General features: G+C 38.2%; 1 protein-coding gene across 1 annotated transcript in view; it reads right to left on the reverse strand.

Moving 5' to 3' along the window:
* LOC108007883 (chaoptin) overlaps positions 1-14192 on the reverse strand; it is a 381371-nt gene that overhangs the window by 194963 nt on the left and 172216 nt on the right. The gene's annotated exons all lie outside the window — the stretch shown is intronic.

A 14192-nucleotide genomic window follows, 5' to 3' on the forward strand; every position in this document is an offset into this window, starting at 1 on the left:
CAATTTAAGAATTTTTCAGTACGAACGTTCTCAAAAAGTTCAGCATTAAATCGTTCTTAAGTCAAGGCTGTTTGTACTTCTTTTTAGCGCGGCGTTTTTCCCTGAGTGTACTTTATTTTTATAGCAAGCTTTGCAACTTTAAAATTCGATTGCTGGAGAGCCATGGCTGACCGGCAAGAAATTTCTTCACCTAAATTATTTAGAGATCGCGGTTTGTTTCTGTTTTTGGGGTATAGGCCTCTAATCTAGGCAATTACCAATTATTCCTATTAAGTATAAACAGTCAAGCGATCTCACATTGGACGAATAAGTCAAATCAACGAAGCTGTTATTATACCCGTTAGTCTTATAGTAAAGGGGTCTATAAGAATCGTAGGAAGGTATGTATTAATATTAAGTATATATTCTTGATCAGGATCACAAGCCAAGTCGATCTAGTAATGTCTATCTCTCCGTTCGTATGAACCCTGAGATCTTGGAAACTATAAAAGCTTATAAGTGAAGTGGTCCTTGTATGGTCAGTAGTACATCTATCATCCGCTAGGTGGCGCCACCCGTTAGGTGCCGCGCCAAAAGATATGCCATGAAATTTTATTTTAAAATTGGTCAACAAACGCAACACTGTTTCTTGTTTCAAAGTTGGTTGGGTGAGTATCGGGTATAGTTGAGGCACTGAACTATAGAGTTTGATCTTGTTATACCCTTGCAGAGGGTATAATGATTTCAGTCAGAAGTTTGCAACGCAGTGAAGGAGACGTTTCCGACTCCATATAGTATATAAATTCGTGATCAGCCTGACTAGACGAGTCGATCTAGCCATGTCCGTCTGTCCGTCCGTTTCTTCGCAAACTAGTCTCTCAGTTTTAAAGCTATCGGGCTGAAATTTTCCCAAAAGTCTTCTTTCTTTTGCAGGTAGTATATAAGTCGGAAACAGCCGGATCCCATACACTCAGAAAAAAAATCAAGTATTTCGTGCTTGAACCTAGTATTTTCGGTGTCAAAACTTCGCCAAGCATGGAAAATACAGAACGCGAGAACAAAATACTACTTTTGAGCACGAATTTTCTACACCCAAAATTCTAGATTTAAGAACCTTTCGGTCTTGAACCTAGTATGAATAATTCTCAAATCAAGTTATATTTGGACTAAAAACAAGAACGATTTAAGAATAAAGTGAAAAGTTGCAGGCATGATTTAAGGACGAATAATTCTTAAATCAATATATAAATATTATGAAATTAAAATGAGTTTTTATTTTATGCTAGTAAGAGAAATAAGTATTGGAAACTGAAACGAAATAATCGAGATATATATAAATAATATTAATATTTTAAGTTTACTTACGACTTGCCGCTCACGGGTATTAAAATTGTTTAATGTATGCGCCTTATATACCGAGTACTTTCAGAATAAACAGTTGGGAATTTTTAGAGTTGGCAGACATTAAAAATCCAAAAAGTGCTCAATATCAGAATTTTTTGAGCACGAACGTTCTTAAATGTTAAGCATGCAATTTTTCTTAAATCAAGGCTGTTTGTACTTGTTTTTAGCACGGTGTTTTTCCCTGAGTGTAGGAATAATCGGAAAAAAAAAATTTGAAAAAATTATATCTTTGGTGTTTTTTAACATATAACCTCCTACGCTTGGAAATAACATTTTTTAATTCGTTTTGTATTTCGAATTTAATTTTATCAAAATCGAACGACTATATCATATAGCTGCCTTAGGAACGATCGGAAAAGTGGTGGGAAAATAATATGAAACAAATTATAGCTTCGGAGTTTTTTGACATTTTATCTTATTCTATTGGAAATATCATTTTTTGTATTCTTAGGAATTCCGAATTCAATTTAATAAAAATCGGACGACTCTAACTTATAGCTGTCGAAGAAACGGACAGAGAAATAATTAAATAATAATTATTTTTAAAAAAATTTTGCTGTGTTTGATAGTATTTTCTTTTACTCTGGGATATAGAATATTTTAACTTTTCAGCATTAGGAACTTAAGTTTACACAAATGTCAATGAAGCTAGCAACAAGCCTTAAGAATTTAACATGGTGTTGCTAACATTAATTATTTCTTATAACTGCAAGGGTATACAAACTTCGGCTTGCCGAAGTTAACTCCCTTTCTTGTTATTAATAAATTCAAATATTTTGCCATTAGAACGTGTTTAAAGGCATCATTGCTTAAGATATCAGCGACTTTTTATTTTATTTTGCTATGCTCATCTTGTTTTTCTGATTCATGTTTATGGTCGAGTGTGTTTATACTTGGTAATAGCTGTTTCTAGTTGCTAACTAGTTGTTTCCTAGTTGCTATATCCGTTCCTCGTAGAGTAAAAAGGTATACTAGATTCGTCGGAAAGTATGTAACAAGTAGAAACTTCGGCTTGCCGAAGCTAACTTCCTTTCTTGTTTTATGATGATTGTGTGTATTCGGATACATTTTTAGGGAACTTTTAAACATGCTTAAACCGACGTTGTGCAGTACCCAATAAAATGGATTCTGCTTCAATGTGCTCTGTTGGTAACCGAATACGGGGCAGGGCGCCCAACTTAAGGACTGGACAGGCAAGCCTACACCCATCTTGGGTTTAGACCGACACTTTCTCAGCCCACCCTCTTTCACCAGTGCCACTGCCTGCGTCTCATTTCATTTCGTTCCATTTTGTTTAATAAATTAAAATGTCAACTTGATAAATGAAGGTTTCGTGGCGGCATTTTTGAATTCGTATCCGTATCCCATCCTCGTTGGCGAAAAAGTTGAGGCACACACATGCATTCGCACACACAGGGCCCACCAGGGCATACCAGCCTGGTATTACCAGGGCACACCCCCACAAGGGATCCGCTGGTCAGCAAGGAAAATTAAGATGGTCCTTTTTTGTGCGGAAGTCCCAAGTCCATTGCCGCACTAAATAATGTTGTTGTTAGCTCACTTCATCTGCGGTCCGAATGCGAACGAGATGGGCACTCGGCGACCAGAAAGCGGGGGCTATACGGCGCATGGGACGTGCCTTGCGGTCGTCGAAGTGGTTATGAGTTAATTTTATTTATTTATATTTTATTGTTATTATTTATATTACCTTTTTCCGCTTCCCGTAAGTGTGCATTGTTTTGTGTTTGGCTTCCTTCGCTCGACGAGCAGACGTAGACTTTGCAACGGACCCGGCCATTTTTATGGGGCGTTATTGTTTAAAGATGGAAGAAAGGTCCAATGGACCCAAGGTCCATAAATTTGCTTTAAACCGAAAGCCGAAAACCGAAACAGAAATGACAGTTCCGCCTCTCATTAAATTTGTCTACGCATTCATTTGTCAGCCAGTCGTAAAAAACCGGACACGAATTTTATTTTTAGGCTTTGTCCTTTTTTATCGTTTCCCGTGTCACTGCGGCTCCGCCCGTCTGCTTTTGGTGTCCGGCACCTGTTTCTTTTTCTTTTCAGTTTCAGTTTCAGTTCAGTTTCTTTTCCAGCCCTGGGCTTATCAGTAAGTCAATGCTAGGCATCAATTCATCCATCTGCGCTCACTGCGAGAATTTAGTCGAGGAAAGCCAAGGACATCGTAATACGGATTGATAGATTCAAAGAGAATGACAAATTATAAGGAAAAATGCGTCAGACAACGGGAAGGCCATCTTGAGAACGGAAGACATCGATTAAAGCTAACTTGGTGTATGCTTTTGATATTTATGGCCACACACAGATTGGGACTTAAAAATTAAATCGAAGAATGAGACTGAAGAGCATTTTTCCTTTAATTAAATTCAAACCAAAACTGTCAGATATTATGAATCTCTGCTTTTTATTCAATTTGGGCCCAGCCAACCGATTTGTGTCCCACTTTGTTGATTAAAAGTTCGTGCAATTTTCATATGCACAGCCCAATCAAGCGCAGCTTAAATCTAAAATAGGGGGAATGATTACTTTCTTTTTACGAATTGTGTGCTTTCTGTTTGCCGAACTTTTTATATTTCTTCTTGGGGACAAATGTGGCTGTGAACTCTCGTTGTTCTGGCCATTGTTAATTTTCCTTTGGCAGGACTTTGAGCTGGTCACAAAGCGAACTCCCCAAAGGAAAGCAAATGGATAAAGAGAAGTGAGGGGAAGTTCAGACACTGACCCACCTGAATGACACCTGGGAGTTGTCAAGAAATATTTCCCTTTACCATACCACCTTGTTTCTTTCGCTTCTGTGTCAAATGCCTGCATTAATTGTCAAAAAAGAAGACGAGAATGAAGACACAACCCATCGCTAGGGAATGTGGATTGCTCAATAGTGGTTGCCAGTGCAACAAATCAACAAGCCTGACTTTAAGTAAATGCACCGCCAATCCACTTGGATGAGCTCAAATGGCAAAAGGAGTCGTAGTTTCGCCGCCGCCCATCGAAGTTCGTGTATTAAATTAAAACGCTCAGCGCCAAACTTTTCTGGTAACACACACACTCGTTCGCACGCAGATGCCCACAGTCAACTTGGCGTATGTCCAATGTGGAAGGATGAAGAAACGCAGCGATAGGAACCTAGAACAGACCTGGGCCACTTTGGGAGGACAACTTTTGCACCTTTGTTGGCATTTCCTGCCGGTGCGCACTTTAGCCTTTTTACACAGCGAAAAATTATCACTCTACCGAAAAAAAACCTATTTAGATAGTATACTTGTGAATCAGAAAGCTTTTTGGTCTCGTAGTATTGTTGGGATGGTTTAAGGTTACAGCTATATATGCAGGGTCAGGTTTTCTTAGACCAGCAGCTCTGTTTTTGGGCATATTTGGATTTTTACTTCGAGTTCTAATGATACACGCTCTTCTTGGTAAGTTGTTAAATTAAAGAGGCATAGGTATAAAGTCTTTATAGGGTGGCCTACGAAATAAAGTACATATTTGCCAACTACTTTTTTATTTAATGGCTTTAACATTGCGGTTTATTTGCGAAAGACCACTTCGTTCATTTGGCGGCCCAGGGATCCATCGGACCAATCCAATTTTGCTCGTGCTTTAGGTCGTCAATCGCCTATGAACGGTTGGCATTTTTATTTGACAGGACCCCACAAAAAAAGACAAACGGCGTCAAATCGCAGCTGCAAGGCATTGACATTTCTCGAATTTTGTGCTTTTCTTAGTTTCGCTTAAAGTTTTTACTATTTTCCAATCTTGCATTTTAAAATGTTTTTTAATCCATGTTTCGCGCTAGCATCTGTATTAACTTTTGTAACTCTTTATTGTGTATCGCTTTATTACCAGTAAAAAGAGTCATTGAAGCCCGAAATCGATTAACCAGAACTCGAGATGAAACTAGAGAAAAAGCTATAGTCGATGGCCTTGTCTATCACATACCCTTTACTAAGCTAAGCGGAATTTAAAGGAGATGGGTATATGCAAGCAGAAAAGCGACTGTTCCCAAGATTGTACACCATATAGTTCTTGAATGAATGGTCCGATTTGAACAATTTTTGGGACGTAAATAGGTATTGATAATCAAAACAATATGTGGGCTTTAGACAGTCAGATTTTGCGTTATTGGCGTTGGTGAGCTTGCCACTTCGATGAAGTAAACTTGTGCTCCACAGGAAACCGTGAAATCTGCGTACTAAATCCGAATTTTTTAGCTCTGAAAGGCCCAAAGGGTGACAACTTTTTTTAAACTTTAAATAAATTTTGTATCTTATATACCTATGTATGTGGTCTGTTCCGAATCAGCAGGTTCAACATTAACGGAAAGTCCATGTCGCCTATGTGCATTAATTAGTGGTATTAACCAGTTGTTTCTTACGGTGTTGTATTTCAACTATTATTGGCCGGAGCTCAAGAGCCAGATCAGGATCTGGAGGAGGGAGCGATGGAGAGATGGAGGCGTCTGAGCAGGAGCAGCTGCTACTCCTGTGGCGATTGTGAGACGTCTCTGAAGTGCAACTGCAGCTGTAGCCTTCTTCAAGGCGCAGAAGAACCGAAATTCCGAAACAAAACTTTTTCTTGCTACGCTGTTAGTTGAAAACGCGAAAATGTAGGAAAGGGGAGAGCTCAAGTACCGGAGTAAGTTTTCTGCAAAAATTCGAAACCAAAATAGAAGTGCACTAAAAAGACAACAGGAATGCTATGTTCTTCCATCTGGACAATAAGTCGGCCAAATAAGGGGAATTCAAAGGGAACTGAGCAGCAAAATTATTTTTCTGTTATTAATTTCTGTTTACATTTTTTGATTAATGGGAAATATCAGCTTCGGTTATCAGGAATAATACACTCAGAGGAATAGTTTTTAAATTTAAGTCCCTACAACCAGAAAAAATTGCCTTGATTCAAGTCTACTGACTCCATTTTATGGAGTAAGAGACTTATATTGGTTTAAGTCAGTATGGACTGTATATTGTTTTGAATGTTCCCTGCAGTACCAGCAATTCATTATAATTATTATTTTCATATAAATGTTTGATAAAATTAACATGGGCATGTCATAGGCTGCCATACATGACAAATTCATAAACTTTTAATCGACGTATCATCGAAAAAACTGGGTTTTGTTATCCAAACTGAACGCTGAGATCTCGGAAACTATGGGAGCTAGGCTATTGAGATTTGGCGTGCAGATTCCTGAGCTTCTTACGCAGCGCAAGTTTGTTTCAGCAGAGTGCCACGCCCACTCTAACGCCCACAAACCGCCCAAAACTGTGGCTCCTACACTTTTGATGCTAGAATACAAATTTTAACTGAAATGTAATGTTCTCATCAATACCTATCGATTGACCCAAAAAAAAGTTTGCCACGCCCACTTTAACGCCCACAAACCGCGAAAACCTGTGACGCCCACAATTTTCATGCTAGATAAAAAATTTTTACTGAAATGTATTGGTCTCGTAAATATATATCGATTGATCCAAAAATAAATTTGCCACGCCCACTCTAACGCCCATAACGCTTAAATCTGTCTTCCGCCGGTAGATGGCGCATTTTAATATCGCTTTGCTGCTTGCATATATCCATTTCCCTTTGAGTAACGGGTATCTGATAGTCGAGTTACTCGACTATAGCGTTCTTCCTTGTTATTTATCCATCGATAAGAGCAAAGTAGTGCCTTTCGCGCGAGGAGAGAACACCCAACGTACTGAGCCAGTGTCGCACTTACAATATATTGCTGAACTTTACTGTTGGCACACCTAGCATCTTGAAATTCAAGCCCTTTTTCCCCGTGTGCTATACTAAACTGTTATACCCGTTACTCATAGAGTAAAAGGTTATACTAGATTCGTCGGAAAGTATGTAATAGACAGAAGTAAGCGTTTCCGACCCCATAAAGTGTATATATTCATGATCAGGATCACTAGCCGAGTCGATCTAGCCATGTCCGTGTGTCCGTCCGTCCGTATGAACGCTGAGATCTCGGAAACTAGAAAAGCTACAATACTGGGATTAGGCATGCAGATTCCTGAGATTACTGCGCAGCGCAAGTTTGTTTCAGGAGGGTGCCATGCCCACTTTAAAGCCCACAAACCGCCCACAAACTTCAAAAAATCGTAAATATGAACGCGGATATCTCGGAAAATATCATGGATAGAGAATTGGGATTTCAGACTTAGATTTCGTAGCCTTGAGCGCAGCGCAAGTTTGTTACGCGAATATGCCACGCCCACTATAACGCCCACAAGCCGCCCAAGCCTGTGGCGGCGCCACGCCTACTCTAACGCCCATAACGCCTTAATCTGTCTACCGCCCACATAACCATGTATTGAGATCACGGGTAGGTGGCGCATATCAATCTCGCTTTGCTGCTTGCATATCTCCATTTCCCTTTGGTCCCATTAGCTGAGTAACGGGTATCTGATAGTCGAGGTACTCGACTATAGCGTTCTTTCTTGTTTTTATGTATTTTTTTATTTAAAGAATTTATAAAAAAATGTATTTCCCTCCAATTATTCTGGTAATAAGTATGGAAGAGAAACATTTTTTTCGATGGCTGGGCGGCGAAGAAGTTCATTTTGGTGTTTATTGAAAGATAACTTTTGATCACCAGGGGGGTTTAAAAATCACCGAAAACGTGATTACGTAATATAGTTTCCGAGATCTCAGTGTTCATCAGACAAACGGACATGGCTAGAACGACTCGGCTAGTGATCCTGATCAAGAATATGTATACTTTATGGGGTCGGAAACGCTTCCTTCTACCTGTTACATACAATCTAGAATACCCTGTTACTCTACAAGTAATAGAAATAAAACAAGGAATAACGCTATAGTCGAGTACCTCGACTATCAGATACCCGTTACTCAGCTAAATGGAGATATGCAAGCAGCAAAGCGAGATTAAAATGCGCCACCTACCGGCGGTATACAGATTTAAGCGTTATGGGCGTTAGAGTGGGCGTGGCAAATTTTTTTTGGGTCAATCGATAGGTATTGATGAGAACATTACATTTCAGTTAAAATTTTTATTCTAGCATCAAAACTGTAGGAGCCAAAGTTTTGGGCGGTTTGTGGCGTTAGATTGGGCGTGGCACTCTACTGAAACAAACTTGCGCTGCGCAGGAATCTCAGGAATCTGCGTGCCTAATCCCAGTATTGTAACTCTCATAGTTTCCGAGATCTCAGCGTTCATACGGACAGACGGACATGGCTAGATCGACTCGGCTAGTGATCCTGATTTTCTGAGTGTAATGAAGAATTTTCACTTTATAGAGTCGTAAACACTTTTTGGACCTGTAACATTCTGTCCGCTTTTTGAAATACTTAATTTTATAGGCTTACTTCGTTTACTTACACGAAGGGATAATGAAAAAAAGCTCACGTCGTGTTCTTTGGAGATCGAGCTAACGACTTATACTAATACGAAAGGAAATAGGAGAGCACATAAAACTAGGGCTGGAACTTCGCACTTCGCTTTCTTAGGGGAATACTTTTAATTCAAGGGACAAAACGTTCTTAAATTAAGAATCATTGTCTCTTTTGCACATATTAAACGCAATATTTATTCGTGTTTTCTTTGTAAATAGTCACTAACTTGGCGTTTATTTATTTACCGTTCAACAGCTTGTATGCCAGGACTGAAAAAGTAACTTGCAAAACATCCAGCTAAATAGCTACCAATAAAATATTTACAGCAATTGCCTCATTGACAAATCCCGCTGTGAAACCAGTGAACTTAATATATCTTCAAATTTATCACCGATCGTTTGATGGAGAAAAAGACGTGATAAGCAAACCGCACACCGTTGAGCGTACAAAAAAGGTGGAAAACAACTCCCATAGGACATTAGTTCGCTCGCGTGTGTGTTGAAATTGGCTAAAACGAATTTACACAAATTTATCAACGTGGCCAACTGAATGCCAACGAAGCGAGTCCGCCAAGAACTCGGTTGCACGTACAACCACACAACCAGACCGGAAAGAAAGTGTCAAGCGGAAGACTCCCACACTCACACTCACACTCACACCCACACAAACAGAGCCAGAGCGGAAAGCGGAAATGAATCATTTCATTAGAGTTGGCAACGCCTACGACTTGAGACACAAGAGCATTAGACGTCTCGGAAAAAGCGTGTGGGGAAAACCACAGCGAACGACCCAAGAAATTGCCAAGCAAAATGTGTTTGACACTTAACGTAGGTCGCTTGACCGGCCAAAAATGGAGGGGGATTTTTCCCCAGCTTGAGCCAGGTGAGCTGGCTGAACGCCTTACATGTGTAAAGCGAACCAGCGAATCGGAAACCAGGCCAAGCATTGTCCCAAAAAAAATCCACACCCAAATTAGGATACTTTTTCAACACCAAAAGTTGAAAAACAGCTGGCGCATCGGTAAACCAATTGTCGAAATCCACTTACCCTTCATCTAAATCGCAATCCTTGAGGCCACATAATATGCCCCAAAAGAAAGCTTTGCCGATTTCTACGGGTAAAATATGCTTACCCTTGATGTTGTCAACAGCCGCATTTTTAATTAACAAAAATATTCAGGTAAACATCAAACAAACCGCCTCTGCAATATGCACCAGACTGCAAACAAAAATCATTGTGAAACTCAGAAATGTATATTCAAGCACACCGTCAAAAAAATATTTATTTTCTGGGTATTGTTCATTTTTACTAATAAACAAGAGAAAACGCTATAGTCGACGACCTCGACTTTCAGACACCCGTTAAAAAAGCGCCATCTACCGTGCATTCCAATCTGCTGTTTAAGAGATTTCACTAACACGCCACATAACGTGAAATCTAGTTGGCGCTAGTGAAATTTCGTATGTATGAATATATCTCCATCCCTCTTGCACTCTATTGAATTTGCTGATCACTATATAGAGCCGCAGAATTGAAAATCTGCAGGAATGGTCCGATCAAAAAAAAAGTAAAGTAAAAAGTAAAAGTATTGCCCACCAAGACTTAAATAATTTCAATTGGCTTGGGTGAAAAAGCGGTGAAAGTGTTAGAAAGAAAATTTAGAAAATTGGAGCTGTTGGGGCCGGTGGGAATAAATGACCAGTTATCAGTTATTCCAAAACCAAGATTTTGGGGGATTTTCCAAAATGAAAGTGTCTGTCCGTTTGTGTGTGGGTTTGTATGAATTTATTTTTGGTTTTAGGGTCTCGGGAACATTATGGATGTATTAAAAAGCTCGAGATGGAAAACTTTTGTTCTACGACTTTTGAAAAAGCAGCTGGATAAGCGGGAAATCCAAATATATAGATTTCAAAGGCTTATATATACGGGCTATAGGTCGCTGAAAAGGTAAGGTAAGAAAAGTGTATTTACTTAGTCGAATTTTCACCATTTTTCGACACAACATTTGAAATTAGTTTTTTTGTAAGTTGAAGGTGCCATCGTCGCAACCCCTTACCTCTCTTATCTGTTTTTATTTGATCACTGTGGACGGCAGTCCACGTAGTGATGAAGCGCACCAGGAGAAGGCGACCCAGAATTGAAAATGATGGTGATGGTCTGATAGTAATGAATGGTGCACCAATCGAAAGGTATTGCAAAAACTAAAAAGACTGCATACCAAGACTATAGAAATCTTAATTTGTTTGAAAGAAAGAGCGGTGAAAGTGTAAAAGTGAAAATTTAGAAAAAATGCTTCCGGTTATTAGCTAGTTTTTTTTTCTTACTGAGAATACGCGTCGAATGACACTTCATATTTTAAAATCACGTGCTCCGTTCAAAAGATATTCCCAAAACAAGATTTTGGAGGACTTTTCAAAATGAAAATGTTTGTCCTTTGTTTGTGGGTTTGTATGAATCACTTTTTGGTTTAAGGGTCTTTGGGACTAATGTGACTTTTGTTCTACGACTTTTGAAAGTTTAGTTTGGCGGGAAATCCAATCCAGCTGGATTTTAAAGGTTTTATGAACAACTAATGCTACAGATACGTGCTGTATGTCATTGAAAAGGTTATATAACTTGCTAATCCCGTTACCCTTACTTAATTTTTCTTAACACAATAGATTTAAAGTTATAGTTATAGTTTCTATTCTTGACCACTTTTTGGCTATTTATTAAAAATTGGCTTAAACGATTTCTTTTTAAACTTTAAGCTATATATCCCTTGAAGTTCCTCAATTCCTTAAAATTATAACATTTTCTTTCATAAAAATTACCGTTTTAAAGATATTGAGCGATAAAGAGTGCAATCCGTTTAAGTTCAGTAAGAGGAACCTTTCTGGCTTACCTTGAATGCCCAAAACTATGCAACATTAATTTGATGAGAAAAAATTATTATTAGAAACTTTTTAAGTAAAAAAAAAACATTTAGATTGAACCGACTAAGCAAATACACTTTGATTTCGTTTGATGATATACTAGTCATAAGAAATTCTAATTCAACCTTCTGAAACACCCTGCCCTCCACAGGAAACCCAAGAATCTATATATTTAATCCCAACAGTCTAGCTCTTATCGTTTTCGAGATCTCGGCGGTTATAAGGACAGACGGACATGGCTAGATCGACTCGTCTAGGGATCCTGATCAAGAGTATAAATACCTTATGGGGTCGGAAACGCTTCCTTTTACCTGTTACATACTTTCCAACGAATCTAGTATACTCTTTTACTCTAGGAGTAACGGGTATAAAAAGGGCTCCGAAATGTATGCGTTGAATTAAAGCTGCATAAATAATAATTTACATTTAATTTGAAAGTTTGTAATAATACTAATAATAAAAACACATTTTATTACAATTTTATTTAGCTTTTCAAGTGTATTGCTAGTTTCTCTTTAAATGAGGCTCTTTTCAAGTTATAACCAAATATTGTAATCGGTGCTAAGTTGCGCCCTGCAATCTTAGAAAAAATCGCTTTGCTGCTTGCATATCTCCATCTCCCTTGCGCTTCTTATATCTGATTGTTAATCAAATTGGATTTTGGCTCGGCTTAACTGTCCCAATCCTTTGGGCAAATGATAGGGCGTTTGCGACGTATTCACTTTTACGGCCCAATCACATACATTCTGTTACTTCTTTTTTGCGCACGGAGTGTATTTTGTGTAAGTATAAAATACATTTGAATTTTTTGATACGTTTTCGCGATTAAGACTCTGAAAACCTTTTTGTGTTTATTCATACCAAGCCACCAAGGAACCGATTTAACCTCCGAAATCTCCACCCAATTACAATTTACCTCCCTTTTGTATTACCCTTTTTGGTATACACACACACTTGGAATGAAAAGTGTCTACCATTTTCTGGGTTTTCTTATCTGAGTTTTTGCTAATTCAACATTTTCATCGAACAGTTTTACGGGTTTTTCCCATTAGGGAACATCTCCTTGTCGACTGTTTTTCCTGTTTTTTAATGCACTTAATTTTATTTATTTGTTTTGTTTTGTATTATATCCCAGTGCTGCAAGCTTAATCTTACAGTTACTAGTCACAATAAAGTTGAGTTTACAATGTATAGGGGTTTTGCTAAAGACTAATAAATAGATTTTGCTTATAAAATATAAAATTCTTGGTTCTTTTAGATATTGTAGAAATTAGTTTGTTGTATAGGTAAGAAGGTTCTTGGCTTGTCACAATTTTATTAAAATAGCGTTCTGTATTTGATCCCAGAGTTTAAATTAAGGTCAAGAATTTTATGCGTTAGATGTGAAACGTGGTCTAAACTTGTTAAACTAAGTAAGAGTCACAACGTCCAGATATTTCTACTGCATAGAAGAGATTAACATCTGTTTGATAGAAAACAAGAAAGGAAGCTAACTTCGGCACGCCGAAGTTTCTTTACCCTTAAAGGTCGTTCTGGGAGCATTGTGTGTACACAGCTATCCGATTTTTAGAAAACTAAAAACTAATTACAGAAACATTAAGATAATGTTCCATTTTAACTTACTACCATGTATGTTTACCGAAAACGATATATAGAGGCCTTTGTATTATTTTGACATTAATTATCCGATCGTTTCTATGGCAACTATATGAAGAAATCGTCCGATTTAATTACAACGTTATACGAAATTCTGAATTCGCTTGAATAATTGCAACCTTCTGACTGAAATCATTATACCCTCTGCAAGGGTATACAAATTAACAACATTTAAGCTTAAAAGTGAACTAAGAAAAACTTAAAATGTTTTGTTTTAAATTTTAACAAATTATGTCTTCTTTAGTTTATAGCTCCGCAAAAATTTTTTAAGTATGGGATTAAAAAAATAAAGTGTGACAGTTTTTAAATGTTTTGACGAACTAACAAACCAAGAATCAGGTCGCCTGAAATTGCAATTCAACTTTGAGGTCCTATTTCTCTGAATTCTTGCGTAGGGGAACATTTTGGTGAACAGTGCTTACCGAACACAGATCAGTTCCGGACCCTATAAAGTATATATATTCTTGACCAGGATCACTAGCCAAGTCGATCTAGCCGTGTCCGTCTGTCCGTATAAATGCAGAGATCTCGGGAACTATAAAAGCTAGAAAGCTGGGATTTGGCATGCAGATTCCTGGGTTTCCTGCGCAGCGCAAGTTTGTCAAAAATTTGCCACGCCCACTCTAACGCCCATAACTCTTAATTCTGTCTACCGCCCACATAACCATATATTGAGATCACGGGTATGTGGCCCCTTTAGCTGCGTAACGGGTATCTGATACTTAGCGTTCTTCCTTGTTTTCTTTTTAATTTATTTAATTTTTATACATTAGCTTTACTGTTCTTTTCACCGAATTGTTTAAACGGTTGTTAAAAAGGTTTAAATAAGATAAGCGCTTACAGCTCGACCAACAA

This window comes from Drosophila suzukii, chromosome X (genome assembly GCF_043229965.1).
Source record: "Drosophila suzukii chromosome X, CBGP_Dsuzu_IsoJpt1.0, whole genome shotgun sequence".
In the NCBI taxonomy this organism is placed as follows: Eukaryota; Metazoa; Arthropoda; class Insecta; order Diptera; family Drosophilidae; genus Drosophila; species Drosophila suzukii.